Source organism: Podarcis gaigeae (assembly GCF_964106915.1).
Source record: "Podarcis gaigeae genome assembly, chromosome: 6".
In the NCBI taxonomy this organism is placed as follows: domain Eukaryota; kingdom Metazoa; phylum Chordata; class Lepidosauria; order Squamata; family Lacertidae; genus Podarcis; species Podarcis gaigeae.
Genome location: NC_139682.1, coordinates 72,161,171 through 72,177,141, shown reverse-complemented (window position 1 = coordinate 72,177,141; position 15,971 = coordinate 72,161,171). Strand labels below are relative to the sequence as shown.

General features: G+C 44.0%; 1 protein-coding gene across 1 annotated transcript in view; it reads left to right on the top strand.

Annotated features, from left to right (window-relative positions):
• ZNF644 (zinc finger protein 644) overlaps window positions 1-1,621 on the top strand; it is a 62,210-nt gene extending 60,589 nt beyond the window's left edge. Inside the window, exon 9 of the transcript XR_014565391.1 lies at window positions 30-1,621. The gene's annotated coding sequence lies outside the window, so the exon portion shown is untranslated. The remainder of the gene's footprint in view (window positions 1-29) is intronic.
• Window positions 1,622-15,971: the final 14,350 nt, after the last annotated feature.

Below are 15,971 nucleotides of genomic sequence, written 5' to 3'. Positions count from 1 at the left end.
GTTGATTTTTCTCTTTTGATCTTTTGAAGGATCTCAAGCAAAGTACCTGTGATGAAAATGTAATATTAGTTTCCAGGTAAAATGCATCTCACTTAAATGTATAGAAACTTCTATAATTTGGCAATGGTTTCAAGAGCAGGCAAGGAAAACCAGTGGAAAATATAGTGCAGGCAAGTCTTTTGTGTGTAAGACGGAAGAGATTCATACCAGGATCTCCTTTACTGTACATGGTTGGTATTACTTAACAAAAAAAAAGTATTATGCTTAAGCAAATGGAAACCACAACTGCACCCAGGGAGGGAAATGGTTTTTGCCTCCTCAAAACTGAGTTTCCTGATGCAGCCAATCCCAGTTGATCATCGAAGCTGTACTACAAAACCTGGTCAATCAGCTGACGGTTGGTTGTGTAGGGCTCTCTTCAAGCAGTGACAATCAGCTGGTCATCAGCTGATAGCCAGGGCTTCAATACTGCAGAGGGCTTTGCAGATATGTTGATCAACTGATGGGCGGTTCCACCAAAACGCCTTTGGGCTCAGCCATGACTCTAACTATAAGGCAAGTGAGTGTGGCTTGGCCAAAATGGCCTCATAGACCCAATGAGGAGGCCTGGTGGATTTAATTAAATCCATGGGCTGGGAGGTGCCTCACCCCTGTTCCCGATGGCAATGCTTCATCAGAACTGTATAACATTTGGTGTTTCTTTTAGAAATGGCAGAAGTAAAGTTAAAGTGTTCTACCTGCTTATTCGATAGCCTAAAAATCCATAATTCATACTCAATCCTGCAGTGGTTCTTGCACTTGAAAGCTTGAGGAATATCAGACTTAAGGTTCATTCTCTACTTTTCAACCATCTGTGGCCCAAAGAAAGAACTGCAGGGAGACTTGCTTTTTGCAGGTCTGAGCAATTAGGAAGCCTGCTCTCGCTGACTGCAGACCACCTTTGCTGTGCTCCCCTCAACCATCTCTGTCACATACAAAAAATATTCCTCCTATTTAGCTGAGAGACCATGACTTGCTGAGTTTTCAAACCAGGATTCTTACCCCAAGACTTCCTAGCCAAAGCCCAACATACTACACAACTGTACACTTTTATCTTGAGCTTTTAATCTAAAGGTGGGTGGTGCAGTATAAACAGTAAAGTTATTGTGCATTGCTGCTGGCCTCTACTTTGTACCTATCATTTTCTTTCTAAGTAGATGGGAAATGTGTGACCCTCCAGATGTTGCTGGACCACAACTCCCATCATCCCTTGCCATGGACTATGCTGGTTGAGACTGATGGGCGCCCCTCTTCTCAGTCTTTCTGCTTCTTATCTACAGCTTTGCCACTCTCAATTTACCCATGGTTATTCCCCAACCTCAGTCCTATTCATATGGACTCACAGCAGACTCAACCTTTGTCTGTTCATTGGAATAAATGTTTTTCTAGAATGGTGACTTAACAGATATTGAGATCTGCCCCCAGCCCCAGCCCTTTTATGGGGGAGGGACATTTCATGGGCTACACAACAAGGAGTGTCCATATTTGAATTTTTATATAACTACAGTTGTTCTCTACTTATGAAATGGCTACTTGATATTATTCAAATATTTGAATAAACATACCCAGTGAGTTGAGATGATATGCTGGTAGAGTGATGGATTTATTTCTTTAAGATGCTACATCCTATGGACAAGTCTTCAACAATCATTGCCTTTCTGATCAGTGTCAAACCTAGAGTAATTGTTCCTATTGTAACATCTCTCTTGTGCTGTGGATTTAAAAAGAAGCAAAGACCCAGAGTTCTACAGAACATCACAACATAAAGCATGCATCATAGAGCAGGAATGCATCACTTTAGATACACTATTTGCAGGACCTGAATTATTGATTCCTCAACCCTCCAAAGCTTTAAGATGTACAAAAGGGCCAACTAATGTTCAATTATATCTTTCGCATTTACAAAATGCTGTTCTGAAGAAAATTGGAATAAAAGTAGAAACATTATATGCTTCTCTTTCTGTACTGGAATAATATTGCCATTGTGATTTTTCTTCGGATATTTAAGGTAGCTGCATTTATTAGTATTCCTACTGTATATCTTAAAACGGGTACAGACACAAATCATGTGTCTATATGTCTGTGAAACGCAACCCAGTGCAACTTGTTTATACCTTAAGTTTGTACCGCAATACCAAATGCTACAATCTGATTTTCTCTCATTTCATTCTGACTGGAGTGTAAAAAGAATGACTGACAAAGTAGAGTGTGAGTTAACAAGATTAAACTGTATTTTACCTGAGTAAGGATCTGCCTGTCAACATGGTATATATACCACTCACTCGAAATGCCTTTCATCTGCCTCTTTCACAAAGAAGCCAATTATATCATGTAAAAATAATGTATAAAATAGCATATCTACTTTCTAGGATGTAGAAAATGCAGGGAACACAGCTCAAAACTGTATAAGAAACCAGACTGGCATCAGAAAATAAGGTTCTGTGTGCATTTCTATTACCTCAGAGCCTCTTCAATTTGTCATCATTCTTTGCTGAATAGAGTTCACATCTTCTTGTTAATGTTCTTGAATGTGAATGCTGAAAGTTGCTGGAAGATGTTGGCTACCAATAGAGTTGACAAAAGTGTAAAATTGTAGCAACAACTCTTAATAACAGACAAGCAGAATTTCTTGTTTACGTATTTATTTTTGAGTAAGCCTGTGAGTGGGAATTCTCTCTCTTCTGCGTGTAGCTTCAAATACGTTGGTTGACATGATTTAAGAGAAGAAGAACCAGGGCAATAAAGGATTGGAGCATCTGTCTTGGCCTTGGCAAAGCATCAGGCCTGAGTGTTTCTCCTTAAGTCCACAGCTGGTTAGGTTCCATAACAAAGGTAAGATGCTTTTCTTCTTTTCTTTTTTACAACTCCTGTACAAACTTGCAGGGAGTTCTGGTTAATAATGAATGCAGTAGATGTCACAAAACTTTCCATACAAAATTAAAAGGCAGTTTCTGATTTTAACTGGAACTGTGCCAGATAAGCTCAAACTACCACCACTAGAAGCAAACAAATTAAGCAACCTGCAGGCTAACATGATTTCTTCACAGTATGGAGCAGATGGCAAATGATTTAATTAGGGGTGAAAAAAGTGCTGGCTTTACATTTCAGTTTGCTTTAAGGTCTCGTTCTATGGAGCAGACTATGGATGGTGTGATGTCAAACTAATGCGTTTTTAGACCTTGGTGTTGAGTAAAAAGAAAATGGGAAGACATGTCTCTAAAAAATAAAAAATCTGCCCAAAGGAGCAATTATGTAGTTTAGTCTAGACTACTTGCCACCTTAGTAAGTTTTATAGAAGTTAGTTGACACCATGGTTTATAAGCCATCTGGATTCACAAGGATCTGCTGCTTCCACAGTTCTGTAAGAGTTCTTGGAGCAAAATTTTCAAAGCTATTACATGTAAAATCTAATCTAGCTTTTCTTTTAGTAAAAAGTGCAAACCGGGGGGTTATCTTGCAAAGTTTCACATACCGAAGCACTTTGATTTGGGTGGATTGCATAAGCTGCTTTTATCATTCTACAAAGCGTATCTGAAAACCCCCTAATCCTAGACCTTCAGCCGTAGTGGCTGGGGATGATCTAAGTTGGCGTCAAACTGCATCCAGAGGGCCAGAGGTCCTCTGCCATGTTCTAAAACTGTTTCTGACTTGTATTGTGGTCCCCTCTAACAGTGCTGACTATCTGTTGCAGGGTGCTGAATGCAATGTTGCTATGGTACCACTCAGCATAAAAAACACACACCATCCCTACAAATCCAGTGTTGCTACTTTATTCAGTGCAATCCAGAGAACCATGAAGATTCTCTTAGGCAGCTGGGTTTTGGTCTTAACAACACTGGAGAGTCACAGGTTTAGACAATGTACAATATATACAAGTCAGCAAGGGTCTGTGTGTGCACTGGATGTAGGCTGTTTTGCATTGCACAGCTCTATTTGTGCATGAGAGAGTACCGTATTTTTCACTCTATAGGGCGCACCGGCCCATAGGGTGCACCTAGGATTTTTTTTTGGGGGGGGGAAATAAAGAAAAAAAATTATTCCCAGCCCCCAGAACAGGCTGCTATCCCCAAGCCTGGGGAGCCCAGCGGGAACTCCCACCAGGCTCCCAAGGCTTGCAGAGAGCTGCCCGAAGCCTGGGGTGCGCTCTGCTACACTCCCCGGGTTTCGGGCTGCAGGCTGCTGTCCGCAAGCCTTGGGAGCCCGGCGGGAACTCCCGCAGGCTCCCAAGGCTTGCGAATAGCTTCCTGAAGCCTGGAGAGCGAGAGGGGTCGGTGTGCACTGACCCCTCTCACTCTCCAGGCTTCAGCGAAAGCCTGCATTCGCCCCATAGGACACACACACATTTCCCCTTTATTTTTGGAGGGAAAAAAGTGTCCTATAAGGCGAAAAATACGGTAGGTCATTAGCAACTTGCTATAATGCTCTATATCTATAGAACCAGTACCAAAATAAAATAGGTTGATATAGGATTATCCATAGGTTAAACAGATCCTTTAAAAAATAATTCATTACATCTGGTAATATAAAGTATGATTGTTTGATCCAGTTCAGGGGTGATTCCTAGTTATTGAGCAGAAAGCTAAGGTAAGTTTCGTCCCAAAGAAGATCAGATAGCTCTGTGTCTTATGCTTTGAGGGGGTTACCAGACTTATGGGTGATGATTAGCCATAGAGTAGCAAAATCTTTAATACAAACTTTGCCCCATTGTACTTTGTAATCGATTTGTAATTTTTTAGAAACTGCCATAATGTTCTCTATACTACATTGCCAGGTGCAATTTTGTTTTGTTTTTGCCTCTTTCTGATTCTGAGTTATGATTAAATTTGCACCCACTATAACAGAATTAACCATCAGTTTTGGTTGGAGATCATTGGCATGATCAGGGAATGCAGATAGCAAACATAAAATGGGATCATGGGAAATATGTGTAATACTGTACCCATCTCTTGCAATATTTGCATCCATAGAGAGCAAATCTAACATGATGATCCACGTGTTGTTGATGAAATGCCAAACTAGGTAGTTTCTGGTGCAGTTTATCGTGTGTGTGTGTGTGTGTGTGTGTGAAAGAGAGAGAGAGAGAGAGAGAGAGGAGATACCTGATGAAAGAGTTGCTGAAAGGCTGCAACCACACAACCTTGCCTGTTATGCTCAAGTTCAAGCCCCTGAGAGTTCATTGTTGCCGGGGGTGAATGAGAAGTCGTACCTGTAGATTTATCCATCTGTTTCAAACAGAAAAGAGCCACAGTGCAATTATAGAGTACATACATTGAATGCAGGAGGTCACAGGTTCAAACCCTGACGTATCTGGGTTGCTATAGGACTCGTTTATCAAGCTACAAAGAGATGCTGCTCAGTGTAGACCACAAGTGGGGAACCTGTGGCCCTCCGGATGTTGATAGACTCTAGCTCCCACCAGCACCTGCCAGCAAAGCCAATGGCCAGGGATGATGGGGCGGTTCAGTGATTGGCTCATCCCGCTCAGTATTGCCTACTGTAAGAGATTTTTCAGTAAATAGATAGTCGGGTTCTTCCAAGAACAAAAAAGAAGGAAGCTGGTAAAAGCACACCATTGCCCTGAAACTAGCAGTGAGCATGTAGTCAGACAAAAATCACAAGGGGGAGGCACATATAAATTTTAAAGGGCTTTAATGTGATTTAAATACCATGATGAAGTTGCATTCAGCAACAGTCTGGTCACCAAGTACAGTGTAAAATTATTCTCCACGGAGACGCAGTCCTACAAACTACTTTACCATCAGCCATCTGGCCCAGATTTAATAAGCGCAGTTCAGTGAGTGATATGTAACCCAGGGGGGTGTACTAAATTTGCCTAAACATAAGCATATAATCAGCTCATAATAAAAACCTGGACGCATCTCCAATTTTATATTGTGTTGGGAGTGTTCTTCAAAACCCAAAAAACCATTGCTTGCTTGTCAGTAAAAACCACTGTTTTCTCATTCTTCTATTGAAGTAAGACACCTTCCGACAGAGAAAGGGAACCTCTGGGTTCTATAGGGTTTCCTTACTGTTGGCTAGAGGAAATTTCTGGCCTTGCAAGCAAAAGGAATATAAAACTCAAGTCTCTGGCCTTGCATGGATTTCAGTTTTGGAAGTTAATAGATGGGGAACATCTTTCAGCCTGTGGGTCAGAGATGCACAAGGTTACCCTTTTGAGGGCCACAGGCAAAGTGGGTGGGTTAAAATTTTAAATCCTCACGTTTGATGCAAATAATGGACATGCTTGTTTTGTGTTGTTTTATTTCCCCCTATCCTCCAGTCCTCTTTTTTTTCTAGTGGTGATTGCACCCTCTTTTCCTTTGTGAGCCTTGCCAAGTGTGGCTATGTGGATGTTGACGTCACTCTTGCTGCCTTTCTGTTGTCATCTGTCACAAAGATGGTTCTTGGCCTGCATCAGCTTCGGAAACGATGCTTCACAGCAGTAGGGTGTCCCAAAGAGAGATGCTATTCTTAGTGCATGTCTCCCTAGCGCAGGAAATTCCTCCTGAGAGATGCACAGTATGCAGAATTCCAGCATAGTCATGCTGTTGCATTTGGCCTGCATTTCCGTGTTGCTTGCAGTCCTAACAGCTTGAATTGAAATCCTTGAAGGGCATCATTTGCTGAATTTTTTCTCAAAACTGATGTAGTTGTTCCCGCACTTTGGAGTCTTTGAAACACCCGTGAAACTTCTCCAGAGAATTCACACACTTGGTAAGAATAGCACTGCCTGCTGTTGATTCTGGTTTCTGCTTAGCCAGAGGATGCAAGTATATTATGCACCCCGCCCCCCAACCTGACTCCAACACACTCAGGAGCAGCTGGCTTTTCCCTTGCACTTTTAGAGTGAGGTCTGAAAGATGGCCAGTGATACTAACTACGTAAGCACGGTTGCATGGCTATTCCCTCCCCCCCACAGGTGGAATAAATGAAGACAGCCGACACAGCAGAGTTTTGGTTAATGGGCGAATATGGCCACAACTTTATTGATTACAGGAAAGAAAGGTATTGGCTTTAGGCATTGGCCCCTAACCGACTATCCGGTCTAACCGGGAAGGGTTAAACACCAACAGGGGGAGCCACCCGAGATGCGTATCCCTAGGTGCTCCCCGAGGGATTACCGCTCGGGGGCGCGCTTTAGGCCCTAGCCTCCGTAGGTTTCGGACGAGGCGTCGCCCCTCGGAGTCCTTTAACGAACTACCCTTCAAGCATTGGGGGAGGTGATGGCGTTCCTCCCCCCCAACCTCTTCTGCATGACAATACCCCCGGCCAATGCCTACCGCCAAAAACCGAATGAGTTGTGACGATTTGCTACGAGGTAGGCGAAAAAACCAAGTGGCTCCCTAAACCAGCCAATTAGCCAAATGGAAAAACTCCTACCAGGCCCCTTGCGGCGACCAGCCGAAGCCCGTAGCAAGGTCAGGGGCAAACCTAAAGGGCGGGTGGGTGGGAACCGCGTCTCCGAAGGGAAAAGGGGCGAGCCAAGGGCTGCCCCGACCTTAAGTGGCCTTACCAAGGTCCGCCCCTGCCGCCAGCCGATTGGCTGGCGCCACAGGGGATGCTAATTGGGGGGAATCCTTGCCTCCCACGAGGCTGACGCCAGCCTCGCGGGAGCGGGTGTGGGCGGGGTCGTGATCCCGCAACCCCCCCTCCTCCTGACGATCAGAAGGGGCATTACAGGGCCAATTGTAATTACTAAGTTGAGGTGCAGACCAGGTCTTTTCCATGGTCTCTAGCAACCTACTTGGGAATTGGCAGGCAGATAGGACCAGCGAGGCAGCAGAAGTTGAAAAATGCCTGCCACTGGTAGTATGATCTAATTGATGGAGGCTCATTGATTTGCTGCCCTTCATCAGTAATGGTTCCAGGGAGACTTACAATAGCTGCACAAAAGGTGGACTACAGCTTCCATCATCCCTGACCACTGTCCATGTTAACTCAGGCTTTGGGGAGTTCAGAGTCCCAACAACATCTTGAAGGTCACAGGTTCCCCATTTCTGGTTTAGAACCTTAAGAGAGGCCAGTCTCAGAATTGGAGAGCCATTGTTATGAACCTTCTGAGCAAAAGGAACATATTTGAAACTACTTGGGAGTTTTGTTTCTTTGCCCTGGAAGTAGGTTTAACACTTTCTGTAACATGAAAACTGCATTTTGGGAATTAGGAGAGCACACTTCAAGACATGAGGATACCACCTCAAGTGGATCATATTCCAGTAAGCAATGCCAAACACAACAAATATTTCCTATCCTAATTTTATCACAATCGCCAACAATACATGCTTTGTTTTAACACTGCTTTGGATTTTCCCTCTTAAAATTAATAATTAGAAAGCTGATGTGTTGCTACAAAGTTAACACAACGTTCAAAATAAACTGCAGCTCTTGTTAGGCATCTGTTGACATTTTAAAAATAAATTAGGATAAATAAGAAGAGGTGATGGAGGAATTAAAGTTCCCTTTGTTTCAGTTCCATGGAAATGAAATCTGATAGCTTGATAACAGACTTGGGCTGAATAAGCCGCTGTGTATTAAGTTACTCAAGGACTGGGAGCAACAGCTGACCAACTGCAGTTCATTTACTGTTTGCTGTGAGGAGCCTTACTGGAAATTTATGGAGCAGATGGTCAAGCAATATTCATGGCCTTATGTGCCTGAGTTGTTTTAAAACCCAGATAGGAGCCTAAGGGAGGTATTCAACGTCATGCTAATTTAAAGTCGCTTAGTGGTGTTCTAGTTGCAGCTAGTAGAATGTCTTGTGCAAGAGGAGGTGCAGAAAACCGCCATGGTTCTTATCACTGGTTGTGCAACAGGTTGCTGCTGTGGTCCTGAAGCTTCCACCAGTGTTATTGTCATGCAGCATTTTGTATTGCACAACCTTTTATTTTTGTGATTACACTAGTGCAACAGGCTTTGCCCTGGAGGCTGGAGAAGGTTGAATCTCAGCCTGAGTCTCCTTGACATCTTATGATATCTCTCGGGTAGTGATGAAGTATACATTAAACTTAAGCCACAGTGTTCCTGGATTAATGTATATTTCAATTTGATCACATTAAAACACTTTTCTAGTGTTTAAAGTTATCCATTTGATTAAACTAAATAAAGAAATTGGAGGAACTGTTTGCTCCCGATATGCCAACAATCAAATAAAATTTTGTAATAAATGATAAAAATACAAATAACGAGCTGTTTTCTTTCCTTCTCTGCCTTCTCCGCCTGCTGCTGGGAGCTCTGCTTAAGAAGGCTGAAGCCAGCTGGTTCTCTTCAGCGCCTTCTCCTCAGAGTCTTTGAAGCTGCAGGAGAAGTCACTCCCCCTTCTCCCCCTTAAGGCTGCTGTTCAGCAGGTGAAGCTGATTTCTGTCCCAAGGTGCCCCTCCACCTGCCAGATGGGTGCCAGCTTTCGGGGAACACAAGAGTGGAAGTGTTGGATCAACTGGGGGAAGGGGAGGCATGGATATGTGAGACACCTTCCCAAGAGAGTTTAATGAAGTCCATGAAATTGGCTGTAGACACCAAATCTCATGTTCTTTGGCGATCACTCATAGCCAAGTAAGGATTGTCTTCCATGAACACGGTCTTAACAGTGAGTCCATAAGTGACTGTGGAGGCCAATTCTGGATCCACACGTCCTTCCACAGTGGGGACATAGGTTTCCGTGCAGGAGTTGATCATGGTGAGGGTTTGCCAAACATGCCTTCCTCTTAGCTCATTTCTCCCTTTCATCCTGAGTTTGAGTGTCTTCAAAGTCCATGACACCTTTGGTAAAGGCTGTTCTCCAACTGAAGCGCTTGCAGGCCAGTGTTTTTCAGTTTGTTGGGACCAGCCTTACGCTTTCCATTTTTAAGTTGCTTTGGAAGACAACCAGGCATAGCCCAGGCCTGTGAAGCTGCTTTTCAGGTGCTTGGAGGGGGTGCTGCGAGGCATCTGGGCATTAGCAATGCTAGCCAAGCCCTGGCTCTGTGGCCCACCTAAACCGAGGGATTTCTGTTTCCCGCGCAGCTGGCAGAGCCCCTCTTCGCTGGACATGGGACTGCCATATGCCCTGGCCTCCACAGGAGACTCATAGTCCCTATCTGCGTCTCTATTCCTTTTTGGCCACTATCAAACGAGGGCGATGGCAACTGCCCTAATGATCCTAAGCTGAATAGCTGCCCAGCCCAGCTTCAGGTCCCCCACCAAGTGCCCCCCCCCCCAGAACCCACCGCTCTCAACCGACTCAGCTATCTCCTCCCCAACATTCACACTCCCTTTCCAAGCCTCCTCCAGTCTACTCTCTCTCCACCAGAATTCCACTCACTCTCTTCCCCGCTCCCTCCCTGCTTGACATTCCCTTAGTAACTCTAATAGCATTACCTCAGTTACCCTATTACATACAATATTTCTTACAGATTTGTGGGGGGACTGCACCAAACCCTGTGAAGGGAAAGGACTTGGTATTCTCCTGGCAGACGTGGGGAATGGATGCGCAGTGCACCTGCCCTGACATTGCTCCCAAATAAAGCTTGGCCCACCCACTTCAATGACGAAAGCACCTCATTTGCGCTCTCATGCAGGAAGGTCCTCCCATTCTCCGTTTATGCTCAAGTTGTATTCTCCCCGCCCCATGAAAATCTTTCCTTCCTCTGAAATAGGTAAGAGGAAGGGAAATTTCTTGATTTACAAAAATACGTGCATTGTCTATTTTTTTCAAGTTGTGTTTGGTGTGTGGTAGCCCATTCACATGTTCAGGGATTCTTCCCTCAAAGCAACCCATACCATAGAGTTCTGCCATGCTTCAAGGATACCGTCTTCCTTCCTGGATCTCCATTGTGCTCCTGCAGAAGCGCTCTGTAAAAAGAACAGGTAATTGATGATGATGGGCGGGGTACAAATAATAAATGTTCTACAAGTGAGACCAATGCCAACACACCCTTCAGTGATGTCATGTGGAAGAACAACAGCAAGGAGAGTTGAGCAAGACCCAGAACATGCATGTCAATAAATGTAACCCATGTTAATGGCCTTTATACCAACCTAAAAAAAGAAGTAGTAAAGGACCCCTGAAAGTTAAGTCCAGTCACAGACGACTCTGGGGTTGCGGTGCTCATCTCCCTTTACAGGCTGAGCGAGCCGGCGTTTGCAGTTTTTTCCGGGTCGTGTGGCCAGCATGACTAAGCCGCTTCTGGTGCAATGGAGCACCGAAACCAGAGCAGCACACGGAAATACTGTTTACCTTCCCGCTGGAGTGGTATCTATTTATCTACTTGCACTTTTTCGTGTGCTTTCGAACTGCTAGGTTGGCAGGAGCAGGGACCGAGCAATGGGAGCTCACCCCGTCGCGGGGATTCGAACTGCCGACCTGATCGGTAAGCTCAAGAGGCTCAGTGGTTTAGACCGCAGCGCCACCCATGTCCCAACCTACAGCTACTCATAAAGTCTTGCCACTAAAAAACGACGGGTAGCTGTTCTACCTACCTACAGCTACCCATAAAAGTTTTTCAGGTGTAATTTTTCATCATCATTAGAATTTATTACCTTCACTTCACCCTAAGGTCCCAGAGTGGGTTACAACTTTTTTGTAAAAAAAAAATCTAATAGTTAAGCGATATATGTAAAAACCCTGTCCACTCCAAATATGCTGGTCCATTGCCTTGAGGTGGTAGTGGACTGAATGTGGGCCAACAAACTGAAGCTGAATGCAGGCAAGACAGGTGCTGTGCATTTGGGGGTTTTGGATCTGGGAAATGGGGAGCTGGTTGCACTGCCTGAAGGAGCCAGTGTGTAGTTTGGGGGTACTCTGAGATTCAGCACTGCCACTTGAGGCCTGGATGGCCTCCATGGTTAGAGTTAGGGTTTTGCCAGCTATGAGCCTTCTTGGACAGAGAAAGTTTGGCTATTCAAGCACTGGAAATCTCCCACCTGCTCTGCTCATTACACTGCCCTTGAAGACTGGACGCTACAACTCTTGGCGAGCAGGATACCAACTAGTGCTACAGGTGGAGTGCATATTACATCTGTTTTTAAAAACCTGCACTCTCAGCCAGTTTGTTTACAGACCCAATTCAATGAGATTTTTCAGATATACAAAGCCCTAAATGACTTGTGCCCCCAAAATTTCTGGAGGAGTGCCTTCTGCCACATTAACCTGCCCAGATGTTGAGATCTGAGGGCAGGGACTGCTCTTGGTGCCGCTGCCTAACAAAAATTGAGTGGTGGGAGCACAAGAGAAGGTCGTCATGGTGGTAGTCCCTAGCCAGAGATGAACCTTGTATGTTGTTTTGTCAGCAGGCCAAGGCAGACCTCTTTTAGCCAGGTCTTTGGAGAGGGAACGGGCAAGATTAGTGCTATCTCCTTTCCCTTACATGTCTTGAGATTACTGTGTAACACTTTCACAGTGTTACTGTGGTTTTATTTAGTGTGCTTTACCTTACTGATTTTGATGTACCCTGCCCTGGGACAGTAGGTGAAGGCTGAATAATAAACACAGACAAATCCAGCTCTCTATCTTTCCTTGAAATATGTAACACAAGTTAAAATTTTAAGTAGATAACCGTCCTAAACTTTGTCGCTTGAATTTGACTGATTCCTTAGCATGCACTGATACGACACAAATCTAACAACGATGAATAAGTTTTTTTTATTTCTTGCATGTAGTTTATTAGTGATGGATAGCATATGAGATAAAGGTCATTGTACTTTCAGTAGTTTTGGATTCTAAGGCTAATTTCCTTCTCAAGAAGGAAAACAAACAAAAACCAGAGTTGCCAATTGTTTCAGGGTGTGTGGGGGGGGGGGGGACCATCTATGTTTGTTCTATCCTGTTTGTTAATTTCTGTGGGGTAATCTATGCAAAGAAGCATTCTGTCCTAGATTCTCATCCTCTGCTGGACACCAGCTGTCGAGCGTACTAAAGATGAACTTGAATCCCTGCAATTGAAGGCTCAGAGGCTAGAGTAAGCAGTTTAAGACAGTATTATGCAGTCCACGGCCACATGGTGGAATGTTGTTAGAATCTGATCCCTTTACCAATCCTCGGAGCCAAGAGAAGAGAGGACTGGCATTTTCCACAAGTAAGAGAAAAGTGACTACTAACTGAGAGTCTGCCTGCTCAAGGAATTGCTGCCTCCTTTTGTAAATAAGAGTTGAGATTGTGCAGCTGTGTGCGGGCATTGTTTTCCATTAAATATCTAACCCCCCCCCCAAGAAACCATTCTTTATCAACTTGCAGTCATTGTATAGATCACACAGATGTATGGCTATAGGTTTCACGTTGATCCTTAATGCCAAACACTGAAAGTCTTCACTAACCTGCATATGATTGGGGGCTTACAGAGGCAGCAGTTAACGTCTTGTGCCCTGAGCATGACTGAATACTGGGGGAGAGATTTCAGGGGGCAACAAGTCACCCCTTCACAGGAACAAGGCTTGGCTTCATGGTGAAAATGAGGCGAGCTATGCTGTTGCTCCAGCAAATGTCAGCAACTATAGGAATCAGACCTTAGGAAGCAGATGTGGCTCTTTTTCCAGCTAGGGTAGTGTAGAGTGTCATAACCATCCAACAGATTACTTGATTAGGACTTGCAAAGGAATAAAACTTCCAAGAAATGATTGGGAGGCAAAATTACAATGTTTTGGACTTTTTAGTTTCGGGGGAGGGAGATGAGTTTGGGGGGGGGGAGAGGTGATGTGATAGCAGTGCGTGATGTGAAGAAAGTGGAGACAAAAGGAAGGACTTCTTTGATGAAGACTAGGGCTGCCATGTGTCGGGCAACTCAATAAGAGAATCACTTTTTTGGCGTTTGTCTAAAACAAACAACTCAACAATGTTGTGGTCTTTCGGAGTTAATGTTTGGAATTTGCTCCTGCAAGATGTAAGTGAAATATGGAGTTAATGTTTGGAATTTGCTCCTGCAAGATGTAAGTGAAATATGGAGTTAATGTTTGGAATTTCCTCCTGCAAGATGTAAGTGAAATATGGAGTTAATGTTTGGAATGTGCTCCCGCAAGATGTAAGACAGACTCCCGCAAGAAGTACGCAACAACTACCAGACTTTTAGAAGACATTTGAAGGCAGCCCTGTTTAGGGAAGCTTTTAATGTTTGATGTATTACAGTATTTTAATATTTTTTGGAAGCCGCCCAGATGGGCGGGGTATAAATAAATTATTATTATTATTATTATTAGTATTATTATTATTATGGGGGGGAGCTGCCAACTTGGATGATTTTAAAAAGGGGTTAGACAAATTAATGGAGGATAAGAATGGCTTGCTAGTCATGATGGCTATGCATTCCCTTCAGGATCAAAGGTATCGTGCCCCTGAATAGACTTGCTAAAGAACAACAGAGGAGGGATATTGGGCACATGCCTTGTGGGCTTTCTAGGGGCATCTGATGGTCAACTGTGGAAACAGGGCGGTGGACTGCATAGGCCTTGGGATCCATGCGCTCTTATTTTGTGCTCTTCCAAAGACCCCTCTTTGTGCTTGCTGCAGTAAGATCGTGTCTCTACTTGACAAACGTAACATGGGAAAAACCTCAGCTATTCAATTGCTTATCCTATTGCAAAAAGTAGCTTGCGACTTCAGCCCTTATTGTTTAACTGGGGGCTGATTGCTCGTGGTTTACGTCTGGGACAAGCTGATAAAGTCTAGTTTGTGTTTTTCACCAGCAAACTGTCAGGCTGGGCAGAAGATCTTTGGTACTCTTGTCTATCAGACTCCAAGGCAATTGATGACATTACATTGGTTGTTCGTTTCAGATCTGCTGAGCCCCATGAAAATCAATAGTTTTCCATTATCAGGTCTGGCTGGGTCACTGGTCTGTCAATGAGCTGTTACAATTGGCGTACAAGGGTGAACCTGACCAGTCAATTGCTGCTGACAAGAGGAAAACATGCTGACAGCCAATAGAACAAGTCAGAACACAGATTTGCACTTCATCGAAAGAGGCTCAGAGCAAGGCCATTGTCGAGATGTAGGGCACACAGAGTTTCTGCTCTAGGAGAGACTGTGGTGTAACCTTTCTAGGGAATAAAATCCTCGTCTGATGCAAGCTATGCATAGGTGAGCTAAGATTCAAATAGAGACATTTGCTAACAAGTGAACCCACAGGCCATAGGCCCATGAGGTCTGACATCTCAATTTTTGCCCCACTCTTTAACACGCTCTTCCAAGCTTCTCAGCTACCATTAAAAAAAATGTTGAGAGATCATCCCAATATTAGGATATTATTTTCAACCTTTTATTAGCTCCTTTCAAGTATTAAATCCTGGGCTTTTCACATTATTTATGCCTTTGGTTCTGTTTGATTCTTCCAGAATTCAACGTTCAGTTGTGTTCTCTCATGAAACAGGGAAAGGAGGGGAGGCGAAAAGCACACACAACTCCCTAGTCATCACTGGAAGTCAAATTAGCTGGGGTGGAGACCGGACTCCTCCAAAAAGAAATCTTGTGGATTTTAATTTTTTTCCTGTGGTAAAGAGGGAAAAGCAGAGCTGAGTGAAGCCGCCTTGCTTGGGAATAATAATAATAATAATGAGATGAAAAGTTGCCGTTTGACTTGCAGCATTTGGTAGCTCGAAACCCCTATCAGATCCCTCATAGCATTAATTAAAAAGAACTTATTTTTTTAAATAAAATGATGCACGGTTTAGACGCCCCCTCCACCTCCCCCATATCTATCCTCCACCTCCTCTTCTCCCATGTGAGTCTGTGGGCTGAAGGGAATTCAGGTTAATATGTTGACACACTTAACAATGTAGGGTCATGTTGCACCGCATGCTTCACTGGTTTGCTTGAGCGCCGCCTCTGACAGGTTCCTAATCAGCCACTGCCCTAAAGGCAGAGGCAAAAGAGAGGGATTTTAATTACTGCTCCAGCCCAGGCTTTGCCAGCATTAAATTGAGACATAATTAGGCCTCCGAATTTTAATAATTGTCCTAGCTAATTGGGC